The following is a 12,033-nucleotide window of genomic DNA, read 5'->3' as shown; positions in this document are numbered from 1 at the left end:
GATGCGTCCGAGGCTGGGGTTGGAGCCGTGCTGTCTCAGCGCTCGGGTACGCCACCGAAGCTCCGTCCCTGCGCTTTCTTTTCTAAGAAGCTGGGTCCGGCAGAGCGGAACTATGATGTGGGGGACCGGGAGTTACTAGCTATGGTAAAGGCCCTGAAGGTGTGGAGACACTGGCTAGAGGGGGCTAAACACCCTTTTCTCATCTGGACTGATCACCGTAATCTGGAGTATATTCGAGCAGCGAGGAGACTGAATCCGCGCCAGGCTAGGTGGGCCATGTTCTTTACACGTTTTAGATTTACAATCTCTTACAGACCAGGTTCCCTCAACACTAAGGCCGACGCGCTGTCCCGTCTCTATGACACCGAGGACCGGTCTATCGAACCCACTCCCATCCTTCCAGCTTCTCGGCTGGTGGCCCCAGTGGTATGGGAGGTGGACGCGGACATCGAGCGGGCGTTGAGGGTTGAACCTGCGCCTGCACAGTGTCCGACTGGTAGAAGTTACGTACTGCTTGGTGTCCGTGATAAGTTGATTCGGTGGGCTCACACACTACCGTCTGCGGGTCATCCGGGGATCGATTAGGACTGATCATTTATGAACATTTGAACATCTTGGCCATGTTCTGTTATAATCTCCACCCGGCACAGCCAGAAGAGGACTGGCCATCCCACATATGCTCTCTCTAATTCTCTCTTTCTTTCTCTCTCTCGGAGGACCTGAGCCCTAGGACCATGCCCCAGGAATACCTGACATGATGACTCCTTGCTGTCCCCAGTCCACCTGACTGTGCTGCTGCTCCAGTTTCAACTATTCTGCCTTATTATTATTCGACCATGCTGGTCATTTATGAACATTTGAACATCTTGACCATGTTTTGTTATAATCTCCACCCGGCACAGCCAGAAGAGGACTGGCCACCCCACATAGCCTGGTTCCTCTCTAGGTTTCTTCCTAGGTTTTGGCCTTTCTAGGGAGTTTTTCCTAGCCACCGTGCTTCTTCACCTGCATTGCTTGCTGTTTGGGGTTTTAGGCTGGGTTTCTGTACAGCACTTTGAGATATCAGCTGATGTACGAAGGGCTATATAAAATAAATTTGATTTGAAAAAAATAAATTTGAGTGCGGGGTCTTAGAGGGAAATACTGGTGGCCCACCTTAGCTAGGGATGTGAGGCTCTATGTCTCTTCCTGTTCGGTATGCGCCCAGAGTAAGGCTCCTAGGCACCTTCCTAGAGGGAAGTTACAGCCCCTCCCGGTTCCACAACGGCCATGGTCCCATCTCTCGGTAGATTTCCTTACTGATCTTCCCCCATCTCAGGGGAACACTACCGTTCTGGTCGGTTCTCTAAGTCCTGCCGTCTCCTCCCATTGCCTGGTCTCCCTACGGCCCTACAGACTGCAGAGGCTCTTTTTACCCACGTCTTCCGGCACTATGGGGTCCCAGAGGATATCGTCTCCGATCGGGGTCCCCAGTTCACATCTCGGGTTTGGAAGGCGTTTATGGAGCGTCTGGGGATCTCGGTCAGCCTTACCTCTGGTTATCACCCCGAAAGTAATGAGCAGGTGGAGAGAGTAAACCAGGAAGTGGGCAGGTGTCTGAGGTCGTATTGCCAGGACCGGCCAGGAGAATGGGCGAGGTACGTCCCGTGGGCAGAGTTAGCCCAGAATTCTCTTCGGCATTCGTCCACGAATATGTCGCCATTCGAATGTGTACTGGGCTACCAGCCGGTCCTGGCTCCGTGGCATCAGAGTCAGACCGAGGCTCCTGCGGTGGAGGAGTGGGTAAAGCGCTCTAGAGAGACCTGGCGGGCAGTCCAGGATTCTCTCAGGCAGGCCAGTGAACGGCCACCGCAGTGAGGCCCCAGTGTTCGCACCAGGGGACAGGGTCTGGCTCTCGACCCGAAACCTGCCCCTCCGCCTGCCCTGCCGGAAGCTGGGGCCGCAGTGTGTGGGGCCATTTAAAGTCCTGAGGAGGATAAACGAGGTGTGTTATAGATTGCAACTTCCCTCTTATTATCGTATTAACCCCTCGTTTCATGTGTCTCTCCTCAGGCCGGTGGTAGCTGGTCCCCTACAAGACGGTGAGGTACCGGAGGTCCCTCCACCCCCTCTGGACATTGAGGGGTCCCCGGCATACACAGTACGAGCTATACTGGACTCGAGACGCCGGGTGAGGGGCCTGCAGTACCTCGTGGACTGGGAGGGGTACGGTCCGGAGGAGAGGTGCTGGGTACCGGGGAGGGACATTTTAGATCCTTCCCTCTTGAGGGATTTCCATCGCCTCCACCCGGATCGCCCTGCGCCTCGTCCTCCGGGTCGTCCTCGAGGTACTGTCACGAACCTCGCCGAGGATGGTGCCTCTTCCTGTTCGGGCGGTGCTCGGCGGTCGTCGTCGCCGGCCTAGTAGCTGCCATCGATTCCCTTTCCGTTTGTTTTGGGTTATTGGTTAATTGGGTACACCTGTTTTGTATTAGGGTTTGTTTGTAGGGTATTTAGGGGCACTAGGCCCGCTGGGTATTTGTGCGGGCTTGTTTTTGTTACTCTGTGTTTTGATGGTGTGATTTATTCTTGTATTTATTCTCCGGACTGTTTAGTCCTGTTGTTGTTTTGGACTGGCAACTTATTTACGCCCTGTGTGTTGGCGTTACTGTTTTTGTTGCGCTGGGGAATAAATCTGAAGAAACGACTGAACCCTGCTCTCTGCGCCTGATTCCACCCACCACACCTAGTAGATCGTAACAATCATGTTGTGGGGGTGCTTTGCTGCAGGAGGGACTGGTGCACTTCACAAAATAGATGGCATCATGAGGTAAGACAATTATGTGGATATATTGACGCAACATCTCAAGTCATCAGTCAGGAAGTTAAAGCTTGGTCGCAAATGGGTTTTCCAAATGGACAATGACCCCCAAGCATACTTCCAAAGTTGTGGCAAAATGGCTTAAGGACAACTAAGTCCTGGAGTGGCGATCAGAAAGCCCTGACCTCAATCCTATAGACAATTTGTGGGCAGAACTGAACTGATCCTTATTCAGTTACACCAGCTCTGTCAGGAGGAATGGGTCAAAATTCACCCAACTTATTGTGGGAAGCTTGTGGAAGGCTACCCAAAACGTTTGACCCAAGTTAAACCATTTAAAGGCAATGCTACCAAATACTCATTGAGTCTATGTAAACTTCTGACCCACTGGGAATGTGATGAAAGAAATAAAAGCTGAAATAAATTATTCTCTCTACAACTTTTATGACATTTCACATTCTTCAAATAAAGTGGTGATCCTACCTGACCTAAGACAGGGAATTTTTATTCGGATTAAACGTCAGGAATTGTGAAAAACTGACTTAAAATGTATTTGACTGAGGTGTATGTAAACTCGGATCATAACAAAATTGAACATCTGATAGTGAAATGTTAGTGTTTCATAGTGAAATGTTAGTGTTTTATAGTGAAATGTTAGTGTTTTATAGTGAAATGTTAGTGTTTTATAGTGAAATGTTAGTGTTTTATAGTAAAATGTTAGTATTTTATGGTGAAATGTTAGTATTTTATAGTGAAATGTTATTGTTTTATAGTGAAATGTTAGTGTTTTATAGTGAAATGTTAGTGTTTTATAGTGAAATGTTAGTACTTTATAGTGAAATGTTAGTATTTTATAGTGAAATGTTAGTGTTTTATAGTGAAATGTTTGTGTTTTATAGTGAAATGTTAGTGTTTTATAGTGAAATGTTAGTGTTTTCAACTGCCATCTTGATGCTGAGAGAGAAGGAGAGAGAGACAGAGAGAGAGAGATAATCTACTGGGATAAATATCACAGTGTGCCATCACAGCAGCAAGATTTGTGACCTGTTGCCACAAGTAAAGCGTAACCATTGTAGTTACAACCCATATTTACATTTATTTTGTACTTTTGCACATCGTTACAACACTGTATATAGCCATAATATGACATTTGAAATATCTTGGTTCTTTTGGAACTTCTGTGATTGTAATGTTTACTGTAAATGTTTTTTTTTTCTTTTTTCACTTTTGTTTATTACCTACTTCACTTGCTTTGGCAATGGTAACATATGTTTCCCATGCTAATAAATCCCTTAAATGGAATTGATTTGAATTGAGTAGAGAGTGAGAGAGAGTACTCTGCTCTGCTGTGCTGTGGCCTCTTGGCTCTACTCCTCTTTAATCTATAACCCCCATGGAGAGAAATGCAGTGCTGTGAACTTGGCAGCGATCTGATTGGCTGAGGTGAGGAGGGGTTAGAAGAGGGAGAGAGGGGGTTAGAGAGGGGGGAGAGGGTGGAGATCGGGGTGAAGGGGAGAGGGAGGTGATGGGGAGAAGTGGGTGTATCGGTGACAGGGACGCAGCTGGTAGAAGAGCCTCTCTCGCTGTGTTGGTATCTGCAGCATGTCGAGCAAGCGACGTGTGAAGTACAAAAGATAAATCCCTCAGGAGAGCCCTGCATATGTCAAGTATATCGTCCCATTATGCCAATCCATTTATCAAGCCACTGAATGCCAATTAAAATCCCAGGATGGTGCAGGTTCAGTATATGGTACCTGGGCTGCTGGTGCCACACTGCAGCTACAGCTGAGCTTCTTTGGCACGCTAGGCTGAGCACGTGCGCCTCTCCACACCCCAGAAGATCTCTCCCTTTGAAAGGGTTGGCCGGGCCAAGGCATGCACACAGACAAAGACAAACACACACACCACACCCAGCAGTGGTGTGCTGTGCAGAAACAGGGCAGCGATACCCCACTTTCTCTTTCAGCCTGTTGCATGCTGCCTGCCTGGCCCCCTGGTGAAGATGTCAAGGATGAGGCTAAGCCTGGCCTGCTCTGTGTCAAATGTCCTGCTCAGTGTGGAAATCAGATGAGAGTAATTCCATCCAAGATGATTGATTGGATTCAGCTGGATGTGTGCATGGCCGGGCCCCTCTGTAACAGTCTCCTGGACCACAACTGATCCTAGGACAGGGAAAGAGAGAGAGAGAGCAGGAGAGGGAATGGAGAGGAAGAAAGAAGAAGAAAGAGGAAAAGAGAGAGTGCGAGTATGAATACAGAAGGAGAATTGTGACATTTCCCTTTAAGAATAAAAGCTCAATTGTAGAAAAAGCTAATGAAAAGCATTATGGGACAGGGATGTTCTCAGTGAGAGATGCACAGAAAGTTGCCTCTTAAGGTCCATTACAGATGACTGTTGTTTCTGGTGGGATAATAACAACTCCTTCTAATCCCCAGTGAGACATTTGAGTCCCTCGACAAACACTTCAACATAGTCTGATTTAAATAGCCGTTTCCTATTCCCATGGATGTGGTTCAGATGCTCCATGGTTGCACACACACATAACACACACTGTTGGGGAGTAATGAAATCAGTTACACTATCAGCTAAAATGTTGTAACCAGATTGCAGATACTTTTGAAAAATGAACATTACTTCTACATTCAGAAAAGGATGTTTGCGGAAAAATACATTATGGCACCATTCTGTTTTCTTAATGACATTCAATTCAGCATTGAAAAAAAGTGAAAGTTTAAGTTTGTTCCACCTAAGCTAGTCTGACCACAAGTCAGAGACCACTATGATGGGAAAACCAGCCACGGAGCATGCGCAGACCAGCTGGCTGGAGTGTTTACGGACATATTCAATCTCTCACTATCCCAGTCTGCTGTCCCCACATGCTTCAAGGTGTCCACTATTTTTTTATTTATTTTTTATTTCACCTTTATTTAACCAGGTAGGCTAGTTGAGAACAAGTTCTCATTTGCAACTGCGACCTGGCCAAGATAAAGCATAGCAGTATGAGCAGACAACACAGAGTTACACATGGAGTAAACAATTAACAAGTCAATAACACAGTAGAAAACAAAGGGGGAGTCTATATACAATGTGTGCAAAAGGCATGAGGTAGGCAAATAATTACAATTTTGCAGATTAACACTGGAGTGATAAATGATCAGATGGTCAGGTACAGGTAGAGATATTGGTGTGCAAAAGAGCAGAAAAATAAATAAATAAAAACAGTATGGGGATGAGGTAGGTGAAAATGGGTGGGCTATTTACCAATAGACTATGTACAGCTGCAGCGATCGGTTAGCTGCTCAGATAGCTGATGTTTGAAGTTGGTGAGGGAGATAAAAGTCTCCAACTTCAGCGATTTTTGCAATTCGTTCCAGTCACAGGCAGCAGAGTACTGGAACGAAAGGCGGCCAAATGAGGTGTTGGCTTTAGGGATGATCAGTGAGATACACCTGCTGGAGCGCGTGCTACGGATGGGTGTTGCCATCGTGACCAGTGAGCTGAGATAAGGCGGAGCTTTACCTAGCATGGACTTGTAGATGACCTGGCCAGCCGACTAGAGCATACAAGTCGCAGTGGTGGGTGGTATAAGGTGCTTTAGTGACAAAACGGATGGCACTGTGATAGACTGCATCCAGTTTGCTGAGTAGAGTGTTGGAAGCCATTTTGTAGATGACATCGCCGAAGTCGAGGATCGGTAGGATAGTCAGTTTTACTAGGGTAAGCTTGGCGGCGTGAGTGAAGGAGGCTTTGTTGCGGAATAGAAAGCCGACTCTTGATTTGATTTTCGATTGGAGATGTTTGATATGAGTCTGGAAGGAGAGTTTGCAGTCTAGCCAGACACCTAGGTACTTATAGATGTCCACATATTCTAGGTCGGAACCATCCAGGGTGGTGATGCTAGGCGGGCATGCGGGTGCAGGCAGCGATCGGTTGAAAACCATGCATTTGGTTTTACTAGCGTTTAAGAGCAGTCGGAGGCCACAGAAGGAGTGTTGTATGGCATTGAAGCTTGTTTGGAGGTTAGATAGCACAGTGTCCAATGACGGGCCGAAAGTATATAGAATGGTGTCGTCTGCGTAGAGGTGGATCAGGGAATCGCCCGCAGCAAGAGCAACATCATTGATGTATACAGAGAAAAGAGTCGGCCCGAGAATTGAACCCTGTGGCACCCCCATAGAGACTGCCAGAGGACCGGACAGCATGCCCTCCGATTTGACACACTGAACTCTGTCTGCAAAGTAATTGGTGAACCAGGCAAGGCAGTCATCCGAAAAACCGAGGCTACTGAGTCTGCCGATAAGAATATGGTGATTGACAGAGTCGAAAGCCTTGGCAAGGTCGATGAAGACGGCTGCACAGTACTGTCTTTTATCGATGGCGGTTATGATATCGTTTAGTACCTTGAGTGTGGCTGAGGTGCACCCGTGACCGGCTCGGAAACCAGATTGCACAGCGGAGAAGGTACAGTGGGATTCGAGATGGTCAGTGACCTGTTTGTTGACTTGGCTTTTGAAGACCTTAGATAGGCAGGGCAGGATGGATATAGGTCTGTAACAGTTTGGGTCCAGGGTGTCTCCCCCTTTGAAGAGGGGGATGACTGCGGCAGCTTTCCAATCCTTGGGGATCTCAGACGATATGAAAGAGAGGTTGAACAGGCTGGTAATAGGGGTTGCGACAATGGTGGCGGATAGTTTCAGAAATAGAGGGTCCAGATTGTCAAGCCCAGCTGATTTGTACGGGTCCAGGTTTTGCAGCTCTTTCAGAACATCTGCTATCTGGATTTGGGTAAAGGAGAACCTGGAGAGGCTTGGGCGAGGAGCAGCGGGGGGGGGCGGGGCTGTTGGCCGAGGTTGAAGTAGCCAGGCGGAAGGCATGGCCAGCCGTTGAGAAATGCTTATTGAAGTTTTCGATAATCATGGATTTATCGGTGGTGACCGTGTTACCTAGCCTCAGTGCAGTGGGCAGCTGGGAGGAGGTGCTCTTGTTCTCCATTGACTTCACAGTGTCCCAGAACTTTTTGGAGTTGGAGCTACAGGATGCAAACTTCTGCCTGAAGAAGCTGGCCTTAGCTTTCCTGACTGACTGCGTGTATTGGTTCCGGACTTCCCTGAACAGTTGCATATCACGGGGACTATTCGATGCTATTGCAGTCCGCCACAGGATGTTTTTGTGCTGGTCGAGGGCAGTCAGGTCTGGGGTGAACCAAGGGCTATATCTGTTCTTAGTTCTGCATTTTTTGAACAGAGCATGCTTATCTAAAATGGTGAGGAAGTTACTTTTAAAGAATGACCAGGCATCCTCAACTGACGGGATGAGGTCAATGTCCTTCCAGGATACCCGGGCCAGGTCGATTAGAAAGGCCTGCTCACAGAAGTGTTTTAGGGAGCGTTTGACAGTGATGAGGGGTGGTCGTTTGACTGCGGCTCCGTAGCGGATACAGGCAATGAGGCAGTGATCGCTGAGATCCTGGTTGAAGACAGCGGAGGTGTATTTGGAGGGCCAGTTGGTCAGGATGACGTCTATGAGGGTGCCCTTGTTTACAGAGTTAGGGTTGTACCTGGTGGGTTCCTTGATGATTTGTGTGAGATTGAGGGCATCTAGCTTAGATTGTAGGACTGCCGGGGTGTTAAGCATATCCCAGTTTAGGTCACCTAACAGAACAAACTCTGAAGCTAGATGGGGGGCGATCAATTCACAAATGGTGTCCAGGGCACAGCTGGGAGCTGAGGGAGGTCGGTAGCAGGCGGCAACAGTGAGAGACTTATTTCTGGAGAGAGTAATTTTCAAAATTAGTAGTTCGAACTGTTTGGGTATGGACCTGGAAAGTATGACATTACTTTGCAGGCTATCTCTGCAGTAGACTGCAACTCCTCCCCCTTGTTCCTGTACCCAAGAAAGCAAAGGTAACTGAACGAAATTACTATCACCCCATAGCACTCACTTCTGTCATCATGAAGTGCTTTGAGAGGATAGTTAAGGATCATATCACCTCTACCTTGCCTTACCTGACAACCAAGACCCACTTAAACTGACTTATAGATCCACAGACAACTCAATCGCCATCGCACTGCACACTATCCTCTAAGCTCATCATTAAGCTCCAGGCCCTGTGTCTGAAACCCGCCCTGTGCAACTGGGTCCTAGACTTCCTTGAGGGGTGGCCCCCAGGTGGTGATGGTAGGAAACAACACCTCCACTTCGCTGATCCTCAACACAGGGGTCCCACAAGGGTGCGTGCTCAGCCCCCTCGTGTACTCTCTGTTCACCCATGACTGCATGCCTACAACTCAATCATCAAGTTTGCAGACGACACAGCAGTAATAGGACTGATTACCAACAATGACAAGACAGCCTACAGGGAGGAGCTGAGGGCCCTGGTGGAGTGGTGCCAGGAAAATAACCTCTCCCTCAACGTCAACCAAAACAAAGGAGTTTATCGTGGTCTTCAGGAAACAGCAGATGGAGCACGCCCCTATCCACATCGACGGGACCGCAGTGGAGAAAGTGGAAAGCTTCAACTTCCTCTGCGTACACATCACTGACAATGTGAAATGGTCCACCCACACACAGTGTGGTGAAGAAGGTGCAGGAGGCTGAAGAAATGTGTCTTGGTCCCTAAGACCCTCACAAACTCTTACAGATGCACAATTGAGAGCATCCTGTTGGGCTGTAGGACTGTAGCCTGCAGGACACTCCAGAGGGTGGTGTGGTCTGCCCAATGCATCACCGGAGACACACTGCCTGACCTCCAGGAAACCTACAGCACCCGATGTCACAGGAAGGCCAAAAAGATCATCAAGGACATCAACCACCCAAGCCATAGCCTGTTCCTCACGCTATCATCCAGAAGGCGAGGTCAGTACAGATGCATCAAAGCAGGGACCGAGAGACTGAAAAACAGCTTCTATCTCAAGGCCATCAGACTGTTCAATAGCCATCACTAGCTGGCTACCACCCGGTTACTCAACCAAGCACCTTAGAGGCTGCTGCCCCATATACATAGACATGGAATCACTGGCCACTTTAATAATGGAACACTAGTCACTTTAATAATGTTTACATACTGCTTTACTCATCTCATATGTATATACCTTATTCTATTCTACTGTGTTTTATTCAATGTCACTCCGACATTGCTCGTCTTAATATTTATATATTTCTTAATTCCATTATTTTACTTTTAGATTTGTGTGTATTGTTGTGAATTGTTAGATACTACTGCACTGTTGGAGCTAGGAACACAAGCATTTCGCTACATCCCCAATAACATCTGCTAAATATGTGTATGTGGCCAATAACATTTCATTTGATTTGATGACACAGTAAATGCGTTTGATGGGTCCTTTTAGGGGGAAGGTAATCTAAAAGTAACTGAAAGTAATCATATTACGTTACTGAGTTTGTGTAATCTAAAAGTTACGTTACTGAATACAATTTTGGACAAGTAACTAGTAACTGTAACAGATTACATTTATAAAGTAATCTACGCAACCCTGCACACACACACACACACACACACACACAAAAACATACACTCACATACACTCATCTACAGATGGATTCAATTAGCTGCAACGTATCGGCACCCGCGTGGACTGTTGCTAGTGGGTTTGTTTGTCCTGAGGGGACTCTGTTGCTAGGGATCTACTCATCTATTCTTTCACTCATTTATTATTTTGACAACTTTTCTGCATCATCATCTGACTGACCTCATGATTGGCTGTGATGGTTAAACATTTACCATCCACTAAGCGGGCCCTTATGGTAAAAACACATGAATTTCACATGTGAATGTGTAATCTTGTGTGATCTCATGTGATCACGTGAGTTAATGTGAAGTTAATGTGATAACATGTGACAACATGTGAAGCAACATGTGATAATGTGAGTACGTGAAAACACGATCTCATGTGAAATAAATGTGACAACATAGGGATGTAAAATCTCCACGTGACACCATGACACTAAACAAGTGACAACATTTGAGCACATGTGAAAACCCAGGTTTCAAATATAATTTAGAAAATTTTTACTTTGAGAGGCACAACTGACATTAATTCAATTTAAATAGGTATGGTCCCCTGCAGATTATGTCTAGTTCCCAGGTTGTTCCAGGGATGTCCCCAAGGAAGTTCTTAGAACGTTGTTTCATGGTCCCCTGGAGGTTTTTGTCTAGTTGAGGTGAAAATACACAACTAATGTACCTTTTTGTAGAACAACACTGTACCGTAACAGTACTCTTATTTTTGAGTGTGAGGATATACACTTAGTGTAGTTTATTAGGTACACCACCCACTTCACAAAAATGATTCACATGGCCGTGGCTTGCTAAATTAGAGCATGCAGACAGGCGTCAAGGCATTCAGTTACTGTTCAATTGAACGTTACAATGGGCAAAATTAATTACCTAAGTGACTTTGAGCATGGTATGATCGTCAGTGCCTGGCGCACCGGTTCCTGTAGCTCAGAAACTTCCAGCCTCCTGTGCTTTTCACGCACAACGTTGTCTAGGGTTTACCAGGAATGGTGCGACAAAGAAAAACATACAGTCAGCGGCAGTCCTGTGGGGGAAAACAGTTAGTTGATGAGAGGTCGAAGGAGAATGGCAAGAATCGTGCAAGCTAACGGGCGGGCCACAAACAGGGAAATGACAGCGCAGAACGGCATCTCGGAACTCATAACTCATCGGCCCTTGTCAAGGATGGGCTATTGCAGCAGATGACCACACAGGGTTCCATTCCTAACAGCTAAAAACAAGAAGAAGTGGCTCCAGTGGGGACGCGATCACCAACACTGGACAATTGAGGAGTGTAAAAACATTGCCTGGTCCAATTAATCCCGTTTCCTGTTGTGTCATGCTGATGGCAGAGTTGGGATTTGGCATAATCAGTATGAGTTCATGGCCCCATCCTGCCTGGTGTCAACGGTACAGGCTGGTGGCGATGGTGTGGGGAAAGTTTTCCTGGCACACGCTACAGGGGGGCCCAACCCAGTACTAGATGGGTGTACCTAATAAACTGGTAACAAATAACCATCTGGCGGCACTGCTGAGACGTTAATGCACACTTAGGGCTAGATTCTAGCAGACACCTGCATAGTGGTTGTTTTGGCGGTGTCAGAGGTGGAACTGAGTTAGAGCTGTAAAATCCACAAGCATCTCCTGGCGTTATTCCTGAAGTGGAAATTGCCATTGGCTGCACGGAGCTCCATTACGAGGAATCCCATGCAGCCTA

This window comes from Oncorhynchus mykiss, chromosome 22, assembly GCF_013265735.2.
Source record: "Oncorhynchus mykiss isolate Arlee chromosome 22, USDA_OmykA_1.1, whole genome shotgun sequence".
Taxonomy (NCBI): Eukaryota; Metazoa; Chordata; class Actinopteri; order Salmoniformes; family Salmonidae; genus Oncorhynchus; species Oncorhynchus mykiss.
This window is presented reverse-complemented; position numbering follows the sequence as displayed.